The sequence below is a fragment of the Ascaphus truei genome, chromosome 2 (assembly GCF_040206685.1).
Source record: "Ascaphus truei isolate aAscTru1 chromosome 2, aAscTru1.hap1, whole genome shotgun sequence".
NCBI lineage: Eukaryota > Metazoa > Chordata > Amphibia > Anura > Ascaphidae > Ascaphus > Ascaphus truei.
The window spans coordinates 59,498,170-59,514,705 of record NC_134484.1 but is presented as its reverse complement, the minus strand read 5'-3'; the positions used below and the strand labels follow the sequence as shown (position 1 = coordinate 59,514,705).

Genomic DNA, 16,536 nt, shown 5'->3' with positions numbered 1-16,536 from the left:
TCGGTTTCCATCAATTGTTCAGTCAGTGTAACTCAGCAGCTATAATGTATTCTTATATTACCAAGGTAACATTATCTATTGTTGCAGTTTGCAGCTCGAACTGTTGGGAACATTGGCAACAAATGATCACAAACAGGAAAGTGGTGCAAAGATCTCGCACTGCTGGGGAAGTGTGCTAAAACCTGCTGTAGTAATCAAAGGATGCTTATTATATTAAAACTCATTAAAAAATGGCATTAAGAGTTGAATAATAAAACATGTACTAAGTATTATCTAAAACTAAAGAACGGGTTTATTTTTTTTTAAAACACACACTTAGAATATTGCACGAATTGCTTCTTTAAAACACACATTTTAATTTGCTTTAAAGTAATTTCTTTCCAAATCCTTGGTGAACTCCTGAGAATTTTACTGTGGAAAAACTCTTGTTCGCTATCAAACTCGTTCCTTCTTTAGATGTGTAAACCACACTTTTCCTTGAAATATAGGAGTAATAATGGCTTTCATCTCAACTCCTCTAATGCCGTTGAGTACAGACAAGAAAATATGCAATGTGGATAATCAAAAGGAAGCAACAAAAGCAAACACAGAAGGTTAGATCGACAGATCTCTTGAGAAAAAAACACTATGCCACATTATCAAGGATTCTCCTTTTGTACAGCTATCAATAAAGGTTACCGTTTTTATAATTGTTTCCTTTATTGCAGTATGAGGTTGCTGCCGTTTTTTATAATTCAGGAAAACAATACTTATTATGTTGCCCGTGTAGGCATCCGAGTAATGACTAATTACTATAAGCCATAGTATCAGTGAAATAAGCTTGGAACAATGTCTAAACACGTCGGTGCTGTTAAGGTTTATTAACTGAAAGGATTTGAAGCCAGAGAAGGTGGCAGTTTTATTATTATTATTATTAGAAAGCTACTTATATAATTTATTTCAAAATACAAAATATATATTTTTTTTCTTTGCAAGAAAATTGGAATGAAAATATTATATTCACCTGTTTTCACTGTAAAAAAAGAAATATTGGTGCAAAGCTGGTGTACTTTGTGATCAGGAGCAAAATATAAATAAGTACATTCTCAACATGTTTTATCTATTCCAGTTAAAGAATGTATCACATTTTTCTCTGGCGAGGTAATCACACATCTGTAAATTCACCTGTGGATGCTTCAGAAATGTTACAAACTTCGTCTGAGTCCCCGCTGGCGCTGAGCGAGCTCGTGCTTGGAGAGCGCTCCAAGCACGAGCACCGGGTGTCCTGCATTTACACGCATTGCGGGTTGTTGAGCACGCGGGAAAGTATAATGTTTTTGTTTATCTAAGCGTGGGTGAGCGTGTGTGCTCAAACACGAGCACAGCGTGAGCGGGGACTTACATATATCTATATATCTATATATGTAAGTAACTGCCGCAAGTGCCGCCCGCTCAGCACTAGCGGGGCCGCAGCCTTAGGTTTCTACAGCACTGTGGTGAATATGGTTATATTAAGCTTTATCTATGTGTCAGACATACTAGAAATATAATGCCTTCAATTCTAATTACTAATTTACTTAGGGGCTTTCTTTATATCGGATGAAGCCAATATCCCAATTGAATGCCCCCAATGTTAAAAAGGCAAACTCAAATAATGCAATCTGGTGATGACATACTTTTAGTTAGCGCAGAAGTGGTGCAATTCTAGGGAAGGAAACAGCTCAAGATGTCATTGTCTTTGATACATCTGGTGCACGTTTTTGTTCCAGAGTTTCACTAGTTTTTGACTCAAGAAATAATGATACATGACCCCTGTGACTTCACGTGGCCTGCTCAATGCTTGGGCAATAGGGCTTTTTTTTTTTAAAATAAATATTAATTGCAGCAGGGTTTGTGAAACGTTTCTTTATTGTGGAGCATTTTAGTTTTAGTAATCCTGCTGAGACCTATTTCACCGAGTCTGCATCCGCTTGCTATTTAGGGTGCACCAATACAAAGAGATAAGGAGGATTTAAGAGGCACACATATTATGATTATCAATTCTGCATCTCTGTCCACCATCTATTTTCCATTCCATAGCCAGGTGTGAGGGAATAACCCCCCCCCCCCTGCTAATGACCTTTATTAAATGTAAGCAATATTATATTATTTAATGCAGCAAAAGGCAAACAATAGAAAAAAATGCAATGTCCCCAGGAAGACTTTTAAGTGTTTAATGATAAATTGATACCTACAATGCATTAAGGATTTACATATTCAGCACTGAAGGCCACTTGAACTAATATATTTCTGAAAGCTTGAAACATTTTGCATTTAGGAGGGGGCTGGACTTATAGGTCTATTTTATAGGGAAGAGACCACAATTTTACAATTCTTGTCAGAAAGCATCAGAACGGTTCTTTAACAAACAGAGTATAATCAACAGTGACAGACGGTAGTAACAATGTTCATAAAGTAATGAAAATGTATTGTTGTAGGCCTGTCACACTGGCTTTGCTTACAGGCATAATACATTTACTGTATATCCCCCTCCTAGAGTGGCAAACAGCTCTCTAAAGCTATTTGCTGAAATGAGCTGGTTAATATTACACTATATAATGCATCGTATGTCAGCTCGCATCTATAAACATAAACACATTATTAGCATATTAAATACCGCATTGTACTGCAGCAAGAGAAGCGCCAGAACTATCCAGTATGCCGAGCTCCCGATCATTAGATGTATTATATATTTTCTTAGTCATTGGGATCCCAGAATTCTCAAAATGGAATCTGGATTATTAGCTCCTCAGCTTTCTCTTCAATCTTTCATTTTAAATAATCCAAATCAACCAGTTCCCTGAAGATTAGATAACATCTAAAAAAAAAGAAAATAAATTAAAATGGAAATGATTCAAAAAAGGTATTTAGGGTCACGTATCCCTTCATCTTCAGACGGGACTAAAACACATTGGAATACAGATCCTGCAGCCGTTATCGCTCCTGTTAACCCGATGTATTATATTAATGCTAGCGCAACATTTAAAGCGAGATTTAACACCACTCCCGTGTCTGTCTGCTTCCCATGGTAAAGTCACTTTATTTCTGTCGGATAATAAAACGAAACAGTAAGCTCTTTGAGTTAATGTTCAGGTATCACTCATATGTGTACACTTCTAGACAGAAATGAATATTACTGTAGCTGTGCTCGGGTGCCCACAACACATCACAATACCATGAGTGCGTTTCAGCAAGTTATAGTACTTTTCCACAGACAAAACACTGCTACAGTATGATCCTGCCTTGCCTGCCAACATTTTTTGAACCTTACACTTATTATTTTTGCAGCATATAAAAATAATTTCACTGACGGAAGCTACGTGTGGCAGGGGGCTACCATCTGCTTTCCCCAGCTCACATGGTACCTACTTCTCTGGCACATGTTCATTAAGCTGCAGCACGATGTAACTTCCATTCAAATGAATGGGAGTTGGTACGTGGTAAAGTTTAGCCACCTTTAGTGAATATGGGCTTTGGTACAATGATTTAGAATAGACCCGTTTGTACATGCATAGAATAACCTAAACAATGCTGTGTGTATTGCTCTTAAAACACAAATCTCCTTTTATCGTGTTTGTCAATCAAACCGTGCCCTGAGCCGAGCATTCAGGAGGCTCGCATATCAGGATACATTAAAAGTCCTGTATTTTGTCAACAAAGTATTGAAACACTTGGGTTCTCCTTTACAGAAATATGCTTGCGCCCATGTGCTGAGTTCCAAATCAAGTTTAGTTGTGAACCCCCCAAATTTGTTTAATATTCATTTGAGTTGTCAGCTGAGCTACTGTATATAAAGCTTGAGTGATAAGAACATGACAATGCATCATGGCCCAGATGCACTAAGATCTGTTAATATATTTAATCTAGATTTAGATTTAGAGAGAGTCCCAAGTGATATATTGAGATATATATATAAAATATATATATATATATATATATATATATATATATATATATATATAAAATAAAAAATGAATAGCCGATACCGTTTTGTGGCTAACGAAATGCTTTTATTTGTGCAAGCTTTCGAGATCTTTGATCTCTTCTTCCGGCGATGGTACATTGAATGAAGCAAAGTTTAACTTAAAAACAGTGCATATAAGAATGTTATCTGTGATTGTACCATCACCGGAAGAAGAGATCAGAGAACTCAAAAGCTCGCACAAATAAAAGCATTTCGTTAGCCACAGTAAGGTATCGTCTATTCATTTTTGATTATCAACGCTCGGCTAACACGGTACCGATATATATATATATATATATAGAATAAAGAATAATAATAATAATAATAAAGAATATCACTTGTGAGCATATTCACGTCTTAGACAGGTCTGCAACCCTGCCTTTCACCATTATCACCTAGCATACAATGCTTCCATTGCAGCAAGGTATTCTGGGAAATTGACATGTAAATGGCACACAATGTGTTACCTTTTGCCTGAAATCCATTTTTACGTGGAACCCTTAAGTAAATATACCCTTTTAAATATATATATATATATATATATATATATATATATTTTTTTTTTCAAGTTATGGTGGGTGAAAAAGGCACAAAAAACCTTCACTGTTAGTGCTCACAAGTGATATATATATTTATATATATATATTGCTCACATGTGATATCTTTTTTATTTTGTGTGTATATATATATATATATATATATATATATATATATATATATATACACAAAACACACACACACACACACACAGACCATCACAACATGAGATATCTGGGATACAGTATATGCTAATAAGATATGCAATGTATATTTTATTATATCCCAGGTATCTCAGGTGTGCTCCTTTTTGAGCACTGGTGTCTCTCCACATGTTGTTTGAAGGTTGGTTTGCGGGGCTACATATAATCCTTATTTGTATGTAACTGTTCATGCAATTATCAAATCTCTGCACCCTCATTGTATTGTACTACGCTGTGGAATATGTTAGCGCTGTACAAATGCACAGTAATAATAGCACTTGGGATGCTAGTAAAATAGGTCTCTTTCTTCTCTGCAAAAAAGCCCATAACTCAGGCTGTGTAGGGGGAGTGGGTGCCACCTTCAGGTAAGACAGGAATGAGCGCCAGGTTATTTGACACGAGAGAGTGCTAAAGTCACCTAATTTTAACCCTATGCTAATGAGTTGAGCAACAGATGTGGTTTTCGCTTAGTGGATATCCATTAAACTTAGGGAAAAGAACCTCTGTTACCTATTTAGGGAACCTGATGTTATTTGCCTTGATGTAACGGATCTCTGTGCATCTGACCCCATGATCGCTACCAAGTTTTAACATATGAGTAATGAATAAACACAGCGCTGTGCAATTCACACAGATGTTCCTGGTGTTGCAGTGGATGGTGTGACTATGCATCGTACTGTACTTGAACAAACCAGAAAAAGCGTGTGCAAGAGCGGAAGATTTCATAGGCCCGGGAAAGGGATTTCTTTTCGTTTTTGCCCCATAAATAACATATTAAGTGCTGGCATGCTGCGTGAAACATTATTCAAAGCTTTTAAAATGCATAATAAAAAGAACTAAAATCCTGATATATGGGAGTCTTTATTGGTTCAATCAGATATGGGTCACTGCTTGCTTTGTGGCCTAGAAATGGATGTCACTAGGGCAATTGCGGTCAAAATAAGTGCCAGGTCCCAGCAGGCTTACCAATCTTTTCTTAAAAGGAATATTTTTTCTTTTTTTTTTTCCTCCTCCTTGTTTTTCCACATCTCAGGAGTTAAAGAAACTCAGTGTGGTTACCCATATTTTGCTAAGTAGCATATAAGGCAGGGGTAGCCAACCCCAGTATTCCAGAGCTACCAACAGGTCAGGTTTTCAGGATACTTCTGCTTCAGCACAGGTGGCTCAGTCGAAGACAGATTGAGAAGACACAGATTGAGCCACCTGGACTGAAGCAGGGGTATCCCTAATATCTGGCCTGTTGGTAGCTCTTGAGGACTGGATTTGCCCAACCCTGATATATAATTACATGAAAACAATTGGATTTGTATTGATTACCTACCAGTACATATAAGCAATCATAACCTAACCATTTACTTTATAACTTCACTGTGCATTGTTTGACTTGAAACAGCAAACTTTCCCCATTATTTGAAGCTTACCTAAACCAGGGGACCCCCCTGAGCTCATTCATAGTCCTGAAACCTCTGGGGTCCCACCGGTACCCGGTAAAAATATATGTTTTCGATGTTTTGTAGTTTCTGTTAAAAAAAGAGAAACAATCACCGCCGAGTTCACCAATAGAAGTTTGTGACATCATTTCCCAATGACGTCGGAGCTTTCTATTGGCCGCTGGAGCGAGCTTAGTCCCGTAGCCATTTTGAGTCTGGGGTGCCGGTACTGCAGCAATTGGTGGATCCCAGGACATTGGCTCTAAAGCGCCCCCCCCCCCTGCCCCCTTCAGGAGAGTTTAATAAATAACTGATCAGCAGGGAACGCAGCTTTAAACTAAGCTTTGTGATAGGCCAGTTACCTCCACAATTACTCCTATTGAATCAGAGAACAACAGCAGAGATTTACTGTCTTTTGTTTCCAATTAGAAAGAAGAAATCATTGTTGAGTCACAAAGACCTTATTCCCATTACTTCTTAGACATTTTAAAAGTGGCCAAATATTTTCAGTTTAGAAACAAATATCACTCTAATGTTTCAGTGTGAGAAAGAAAGGAATATATATTTGGAAGGCTTGGTCCCTATAGCGGGCGCTGCGGGACAAGAGCTGCCTTTCAATGGGGCCGGGCCTGCTGCGAGGGGGGGGCGCTGTGCTGTGCAGCGAGTTTTTCTGGCAGACGCGAAAAGTGAGATAACACGGGTGACGGAGCGCTAGGCCACGCCCCCAGCTGTTCAGCCAATGAGGGCGTACCTGCTGGGAGATGTCATGGCCGCGCCCCCGTCACGCCCCCCCCCCCCTTTCTTTCACCCTGCAGCTCACTGTAGACAAGAACTAAATACGTAATTTATATATAATTTAGGTGCTAATCCCATAAGGGAATGTATTTGGCTATGAACCGGTATAGTTGTGTTTTTTGCGGTAAAATACATAATATTCTTTCAAAAGTAAAACAGTTTTGGCACCTTTTAATTGCTATTTTACGCTCTCTGCCATAGCCCTCTTTCCCCTTTATGTGAAGAGTCTACTGGTGCTGATATTACCTGCCACTGAGAGCCTGGGGTACATCAGAGATACTGGGTGACAGCGCCTCCAACTGTACGGGATCCCAATGGGTTGAGATAGACCCGCGCAGGAACAAATAATAATAATAATAATACCACACAGAATATAACAGTAACCTTTATGACCTTTACTAAGCACACATATGATATATACGTCAACCACTCTATAAGGCATGAAGGGGTCAATTGCATATACACCCTGCCTGTCTGTAGTAGCCCACCACCGTGTTACCCCCACACCGTGTCCATTGTACTGTCCGAGGCCCTTGGCCACTCTACCACGTAAGTGTCCCCAAGTGATACCCCCACCCTTTAGGCCTGATCAGCGCCGTGCTGTACAGTGTTGGTGCAATACCTGCCCGGGGCTCCTGCACCCGGGTATCACAGAATACGACATGGAATCCGTCCGGTCCGACGTCGTCATTTGCCACCGCTTGGGGTGAATTCCGGCGTGGATAATATCACCGTCAGGATAGTCTCTGTGTCCTTTGTGGTGTTCTGGTCTCAGAACCCACCTTGCAGGGCTGCGCAGTATCCCTGACTTCCAAATAGCTAATGGGGCAGAGTCCCTACCTAAGGGCCTGTCCCTAAAGCAATCACTGCTCTACTAGTGAGTCGGGGCCTAACTGGGGCCTGGGGGACACAGTCTGGCCTAGCCCAGAGGAGTACCACTCCCTGGACACTACCTGATCCTTTGCTGTACCTCTTCTGACTAACGTGGTCCACAGCGCGCCAAAAGTATCCTTTTCTGGTGGATGGGAACCTGGCCGCGCTATTGGCTCCCTGGCGTCATGTGTTCTTCGCCCCTATGCCTCATGGGGCTTGTAGTTCCCCACTGAGCGTCCTGCTGCTATTGGGCCTCGCGCGCTTGTTCTGCGCATGCACGACATCTCACGCATTCGCAACACAGTCCAAGATGGCGGCGCCCTGACTAGGAGCCACCGGTAGTCCCCGGCGATGCACTCGCCTAGTGCAACACCCCCTTCCCCCCAGCATCCACCTTCTCCCAAACTGCAGCGGAGGTAGGGGACTGAGAGTGGGAACCCAGGCCACAGTGCTATGAATCTTTTCTTTGCTGCTAGCATGTCAAATCTAAGTAGCTTGTCATTTTTAAGGAATAAGTAAAATTGCTGCCATTACACACCTGCTAACTCACACGATAGCACCGGGTATCACAATGTTTACCCCTTCTCATGGTCACATGGGGTGACTATGAAAATGGTTTTATGAAATGGTTAGACTGTGTTCTTCTGCGGTGGGTGCGACACAATTTGCATCATTGTGTCTGCGGGCAGGGACAGAACACAGGGGGTAGGGCTTTTTTTTAAAATTAGCAGCTCCAGTGTTATATAATTTTAAGGGCAAATTTGAAAAACATAAAACAAATGTAAATGAGTCTGGTGCATGAAATATAACAGAGTGCACAATTCCCCTAGTTTTATCTCAAAAGCTTTGCACATTTAAACCCGTTTCCTGCCTAAAAAGCCCAACACACATTGCAGCGGAATGGATTTTATTCCTTGTAATTGCATGCACATTTCATACTCCATGGAAACGATGTAAAAGAAACACAGGTAATGTTGACATTTCATGAATGCAGTTTAGATGGTACTGTTTAACTCTTACTCTACCAACGCGCGTTAGTGAAATAAGGAATAAAATCATTTTTATTAATCATCCCACAAAAAAAGTTTATTAAGCTTGGCACCTTATTTAAATGGCGTTCGTTTAGGAATGTAGGTTAGGAAAGCTTTTTTGGAGCAATGTGAAAGTAATACATGTGTGTTCTTGCGCGTGAGCTTTCAAAACTGCAAACAAAAGCATGTATTTTATTGTGTGGAGACCCTACTTTTCCGGTTAAAGTGTAGACTCATGGGGCTTATATATCAAACGTATGTATCAGTATATGCATTTTTGTAGAGACGCTTATGTATCAGACTCACAGCTGTAAAACCAGGTTTAAAAGTGGTACAAAATGAACCCGGTATTTATTACACAAATAAAATCCCAGAGAAAGTCAGAGAGTTTTTTTATTTTTTTGAGGAATCTGGTGCTAGCGTTTCTTCCCCAATTTTGCAGTCAGGAGACATTGATACATGGGGGCAGATTTATCAAACCCCGATGCAGGGTATCGCACCCCCTTCCGACGTTAAACCACATTGTATTGTATTGTATGTCTTTATTTGTATAGCGCCATTAATGTACATAGCGCTTCACAGCAGTAATACACGTGGTAATCATATAAATAACAAATAATAAAATAATATAAATAACAGGTCATGGGAATAAGCGCTTCAGAAAAGCGTAACATTTAGGAAGAGGAGTCCCTGCCCCGAGGAGCTTACAATCTAATTGGTATGTAGGAGGAACGTACAGAAACAGTAGGAAGGCGTTTTGGTAAGTGCTTCTGCAAGACTGTAGCGGGTAAAGCCAGAATAGGGTGCATTACCCCACATCAGAGCTTTACAAGTCCCCTCAATAATCGCCCGAGGCTGCCGAAAAACGTTTGATTCTTTTTATATTGGGATTAATTTTTTTTAACCAATTTATAAGTATAGTACAGAGGTGCACATGCTATTGAGACTCCAAAGGTTTCTTCTTTAGATGTGCGAACAGGACTCCTCTGCTCAAATTCTTTTAGATGTTTTATTTCCTGCTACCTACCGATGATTACTGGGTGTCTTATTCAGTTAAGTTTCATAGCAAGTATATTTTAATTAGCTTCTACTTGATACCACTTCAGACACTGCCCCGTACTGACCCAGTGTCTGATCATATAGAATACATTACAAAAGAGCTGGTCATTTGAGTGCTTTAATGTAGCTTTGCATTAATGTCAGGCCTCATTCAGACAAGGCATTAAATATGTTATTTTAATGCCTTTAGTATTTGGAATGGAAAGAACCTTAATCTTTGTAGGTAGCACGGTTTCAATTAGCTTTCCAATATTAATTTGTGGTGAAACCTTACAGTTTAGCTAACATCGCTGCTCAAGTTTTGATGTCCATGTTTCTTTACCTAAAAACTGTTACTAAATAAATGAACTTACAAACAAATCAATTATGAGCAGCTAGTGTATCTGTTTATACGCTGAACACATTTTGAATATAAAAAAAAAAAAAATGTATGTAGATAAATTCCGGTATATTTATTCTATTTAATAAATCAATAACAATGATACGTACAAGATATCAATATTTTGCTTACCAACACTTTCATTAATCAGAATATTTATATTTGAATATTGAATGATTTAGACATATACCTGGCACAGTGGGATAAGAATGTAGAATCTTAATTTTACAGTGGGATACCTTGTAACGACAAAAAGACATTCCCTATACAATTTCCATGCACATATGAATATCCTTGTTATGCCATCAAAGAGCCATACAGTATAAAAATAGCATTGTCTTTTAGGTGCATATCACTAATTCAGTACTAAACTATGAGCTTAAAAAAAATCAACAAACTAGGCCGCGCTTATAGTGCCGGCAACAGCGACACGATGTTGTGTCAAAACAAAATGCATCGGCGCCGTCGCATGCACTTATAGTAGGGGCGGCGAGATGGTGCGACGGCTTGGTCACAATCGCTGGAAGTCACTTCAATTTGATATTTCCAGCGACAGCAGCGAGACGTCAGCGTCGCCGGCAACTATAAGCGCGGCCTAAACCACATCATTTGCTTATATTTTGAAAAAATAGAACACCATCACACACAAGTATGTGTGCATGTGTCTATATCAGGAGTTTTAAGACTTTCTTTTTGGTTTAGGAACCCTGACATTATATTGTGAAATGTTGTGGAACCCCAACCCTCTCTAATAGCGCGTCTGAGATCAGATGCATTGTAAGGAACCCCAACCCTCTCTAATAGCGCGTCTGAGATCAGATGCATTGTAAGGAACCCCAACCCTCTCTAATAGCGCGTCTGAGATCAGATGCATTGTAAGGAACCCCAACCCTCTCTAATAGCGCGTCTGAGATCAGATGCATTGTAAGGAACCCCAACCCTCTCTAATAGCGCGTCTGAGATCAGATGCATTGTAAGGAACCCAAACCCTCTCTAATAGCGCGTCTGAGATCAGATGCATTGTAAGGAACCCCAACCCTCTCTAATAGCGCGTCTGAGATCAGATGCATTGTAAGGAACCCCAACCCTCTCTAATAGCGCGTCTGAGATCAGATGCATTGTAAATTCTTCTGTATTTGGTACCATTTTCAAAATGGCAGGGAACCCTTTAGGGATGCCGGGGGAACCCAAGGGTTCTAGGAACCCTTGTTAAAAAACACTGGTCTATATCTATTTACACATATTTAAATACATATTTACACATACAAGACTATCGAGGTGTCCCCTGACAGAAGGGTGCAATGTAGTGCATATCAATACTGGGTTTGTTGTACCCCGCAGTAGCAAAAAGGTTTACTTTTGTACACCAGAAAACAGATCCAACAAATGCAATAATTTTTCAGCTCCCGTTTTACTTTGAAAGGGTAACGGAATGCTTTTGTTTCTGTCTCAATGCAGCAGTTGGCATTTGCACTAATGCAGAGAGAGATGTATTCTGTCGTGCTCTGTTTGATCAAGTGCTAAACCCGTATGATCAATAGAGAGACAGATGCCGGGTACAGCTGGCCATGCCATGATACCTGGGGCAGAGTGGTCCTGCCAAGACAACAGAATGGGGAGACAAGAAAAAGCAGCACTGCAACAGAATGTGACAAATGAAATCAGGGCTTGTACTAGTCGATAATTTATGGTTAATAGAAAGTGACAGCATTTTTTAGCATACATTTATTCTAACACTGGTATTTAGTCTTGTCCCAATTTTAATGAAAAAGCAGCCAATTTGGAAAAATTTTTTTTTAAAACATATTCTTAGCAAGGGCATGGGATGGGGGGGGGGGGAGGAGTAGCAGATGAAAGAGGAACAAGAAAAAGGAATGCAGATAAAAGCAGAAATAATGAGGAAAGGGAGGTATGGGAAACACGTTTTTATTTCAAACATTTTTTTTTTTTACACGTAGAGATGCATTGAAATATAGATTTTATATAGTAGTATATTCTTGAATATGTTTCTGAGAGATAGACTTTGTAATTAACACAATCATTAATTATATTAGAGCAGAGAGCATACAAACAGTGTTGAAACCTAGGAATGATTGCTTATGCATGCAAACATGCTATGCTTAACCATATCAGCACTCGGAGAAACGTGGGAATTTGAGATCCCTATGTTCTTTCAACACAGTTTCATTCAACATTTCCGCAAAGACATATTGTCGAAAAGGGGGAAATTAGAAATTGCCAGCTACTATATAACTTAATTAATTAGAAGTGCCACAAGAACAAGTTAACTTTTCCTTTTTATCCTCAATATAAAATCTACTGCTAATGCACTTGGCATTTTTATGGTGTTATATTTTATGCTGGAAAATGCGATGTAGGCTAATTGGCAGCACTAGGTTATAACATTAATATGAAAGATTAAAATCAAGTTTTACTCCCTTTTTTTTTTGATTTGTTCCCTCCTATGCCAAAAAAAAAAATGTGAAATGACTTTTAATAAATGAAGATGAATTATTGTGAGCGTTCATTATTTTAGATTGGTTTACCCTAGAGTAAACTTTTATAAAGTAGAGCACTTTGGCAGTTCTTCGTAGTCAATATAAAAATATAGATCTGAATTACCATTCACCATTTACTGATTCTTCTACTGTTCATTTCTAAAATCCTGCATTTTTCTTGGCTGTTCTCTAATGTTTGGGTAAATGCCTTTTAAATAGTAACTGATTGGGCATTTTTAAATATGCTAATATAGTACAAATGATTGCCTTTGCTTGGAATTAAATGTAAAATATCTAGGTAAATAGTTCCAAATAGAAACGTGTGGCCATAAGCATAATAACTTTAATTTCATGTGTTACATCAAAAGTTTTTCTTCGTCTTGTTCTGAAATCCAATAACATTAACTCTGACTTTATGATGATGGTTACCCTAAAATCATGACTTATGAAGGATGACTGTTTTCGTTTTGTGTGGTGGCAAAAATGGTCATTTAAAGAGGGAGCCAATGTGGCACTTTAATAAAATAAAAAATAAAAATATATATATATATATTTTAAATATATGCAGACTTTGATTATCTTTATTGAAAATGAATTACCTAAACTGCTGATCGATTTAGTGCTCCCGTGATCCATCAGCAAAGGTCCTGCTTCCCAAGTTTCACTAAATTGCCACCTTTCAGTTTCAATCAATCCTTCTGTCAGTGTAACTCAGCAGCTACAATGTATTCTTATTAGGGTGACCTGATTTTCAAAATGAAAAACGGGGACACAAAAACATTATTTATAAAACAATATACATCACGTCACGCCCCCCCTCCCGTTGCCATGACAACAAGACACTAACGTCAGACAGTGACATGTTGCCATGACAATGTGGCATCACATGATGATGCCTCGTCACCATAATGCATCCCGTTGTCATGTCAACTTGATGCCTCGTGACGTCACGGAGCGGCTCGTTGTTATGGCAATGTGTATTACGTGACGTCGCGCAGCCATGTTGACGGAATTTGGAGGGGAGGATACAGCCAAAGGCAAGATAAATAAATATATAATAAAAAGATCTAAAAAAAATTATCTCCGGGTTAGCCTTCAATAGAAGGTGGCAACCCTGGCTGCAGTGTGTGTTTCTGTGTGTGTTTCTGTATACAGAGGTGGGCCCTGCAGTGTGTGTTTCTGTATACAGAGGTGGGCCCTGCAGTGTGTGTTTCTGTATACAGAGGTGGGCCCCGAAGTGTGTATTTCTGTATACAGAGGTAGGCCCTGCAGTGGGTGTTTGTGTGTATAGAGGTGGGGGCTGCAGTGTATGTTTGTGTGTATAGAGGTGGGGGCTGCAGTGTGTGTTTGTGTGTATAGAGCAGTGATTCCCAACCTTTTTTGTTTGGAGGAACCCTTTAAGTATTTTGTATAATTTCGGGGAACCCCTATCTGGATGACATGTTCGACAGGGGTAAATCACAAAATAGACGTGTAAAGCAGTGGGGGTAATAAATCATAATTAACTCATACTTTTGAATAAACAATGTGTATATATTTTGTAATGATTTTGGTTTAAACATCACCCCCCCTACATCTCACATCACCCCCCCCCTGCATCTCACATCACCCCCCACGGATCGATCTCTCCCTTCCCCCTTCTCTATCCTTTCCTCTCTCTCACCCCCGTTATCACCCCTCTCTCACCCCCCCCTTATCTCCCCTCTCTCTCACCCTCTCTCTCTCTCACCCCCCTTATCTCCCCTCTCCTCACCCCTCTCTCTCTCATCCTCTATCTCTCTCTCACCCTCTCTCTCTCACCTTCTCTCTCTCTCACCCTCTCTCTCTCTCTCACACTCACTCACACTGTCACTCGCGCACACACACACATAGTCTCTCACCCCCCCTTATCTCCTTTCTCTCTCACCCTCTCTCTCTCACTCCCCCTTATCTCCCCTCTCTCTCAACCTCTCTCTCACCCCCCTTATCTCCCCTCTCTCTCACCCTCTCTCTCTCATCCTCTATCTCTCTCTCACCCTCTCTCACTCTCACCCTCTCTCACTCTCACCTTCTCTCTCTCTCACCCTCTCTCTCTCTCTCTCTCTCTCTCTCTCTCTCTCTCTCTCACCCTCTCTCTCTCACACACACACACACACTCACTCACTCACACTGTCACTCGCGCGCACACACACATAGTCGCACACACCGTCACACAGTCGCACATACCGTCACACAGTCACACACACTGTCATACAGTCGCACACACCGTCACAGTCGCGCACACCATCACACAGTCGCACACACGTCACACAGTCACACACACCATCACACAGTCGCACACACCGTCACACTGTCACACTCTCGCACACATCGTCACACTCTCGCACACACCGTCACACTCTCGCACACACCGTCACACTCTCGCACACACACACACTCTCACACACACACTCACACTGTCACACTCTCACACACACACACAGTCACACTCTCACACACACACTGTTACACTCTCACACACACACTGTCACACTCTCACACACACTCTCACGCAAGCAACGTTTACAGCAGACGCATCTTCCATCTCTCCACCCCACATCTTCCATCTCTCCCCCCCACATCTTCCATCTCTCCCCCCTACAGCATCTCCCTCTCTTCCCCCTCCTCCTGCAGCATCTCCCTCTCTTCCCCCCCCCCTGCAGCATCTCCCTTCCCCCCCCCTCCTGCAGCATCTCTCTCTCTTCCACCCCCTGCAGCATCTCCCTCTCCCCCCCTGCAGCATCTCCCTCTCCCCCCCCCCTCCTGCAGCATCTCCCTCTCTTCCCCCCCTCCTGCAGCATCTCCCTCTCTTCCCCCCTCCTCCTGCAGCATCTCCCTCTCTTCCCCCCCATGCAGCATCTCCCTCTCCCCCTCAGCCCCCCCATATGCCTACCTGCGGCAACTGCGGGTTCGGCGGAGGTGGCAGGCTGTGAGCGGGCTCTGAGGGGTGAGGGAGGGAGAGAGCCGGGGTGACAGGGGAGGGAGGGGGGGTGCCGGGGGAGTGAGGGAGAGAGCCGGGTTGCCGGGGGACTGAGGGGTGGTGCCGGGGGATTGAAGGAGAGAGACGGGTTGCTGGGGGAGGGAGGAGGGGAGCCGGGGTGCCGGGGGAGTGAGGGAGAGAGCTGAGGGAGAGAGGGAGAGAGCCGGGGGAGTGAGGGAGAGAGCCGGGTTGCCGGGGGACTGAGGGGTGGTGCCGGGGGATTGAAGGAGAGAGCCGGGTTGCCAGGGGAGGGAGAGGGGTAGCTGGGGTGCCGGGGGAGTGAAGGAGAGAGCCGGGTTGCCGAGGAGCCAGAGGGAGGACCAGAGTGCTGGGGGAGGGAAAGCCGGGGAGAACCAAAGCCCCGCCCCCGGCATACTCCTACCTTGATCAATCCTCTGCGGCCCGACATTCTAAAGCCCCGCCCCCCGCATCCTCCATCCAATCCCCTGCGGCCCGGCATGTTTCTGCAGAAGCTCAACCCCTGGCAGTAAGTAAAAATACCGGCCGGGCTGTGCATCCTCTTCCTCCCCGCCGCCGCACCCTCCCCCCCCCCTTGCGCATTGCCGCCGACAAAAACACGGGACATTCCCGGGATGGTCCGGCAACCGGTACAGCACACGAAAAACCGGGAGTGTCCTGGGAAAACCGGAACGAATGATCACCCTAATTCTTATATTACTAAGGCAACATTATCTATTGTTACAGTTTGCAGCTCAAATTGCTGGGAACATTGGCAACAAATGATCACAAA

The 16,536-nt window shown here is 42.1% G+C and overlaps 1 protein-coding gene and 1 long non-coding RNA gene across 7 annotated transcripts in view; one reads left to right on the top strand and one right to left on the bottom strand.

Annotated features, from left to right (window-relative positions):
* Window positions 1-16,536, top strand: part of ZFPM2 (zinc finger protein, FOG family member 2) — a 400,907-nt gene that overhangs the window by 331,347 nt on the left and 53,024 nt on the right. The window lies entirely within an intron of this gene.
* The window catches only part of LOC142478656 (uncharacterized), a 38,717-nt gene continuing 24,265 nt past the window's right edge, over window positions 2,085-16,536 (bottom strand). The window contains exons 2-3 of the long non-coding RNA XR_012793394.1: window positions 6,144-6,242; window positions 2,085-2,836 (exon numbers count right to left, since the gene is read on the bottom strand). This is a non-coding gene — a long non-coding RNA (uncharacterized LOC142478656). The remainder of the gene's footprint in view (window positions 2,837-6,143; window positions 6,243-16,536) is intronic.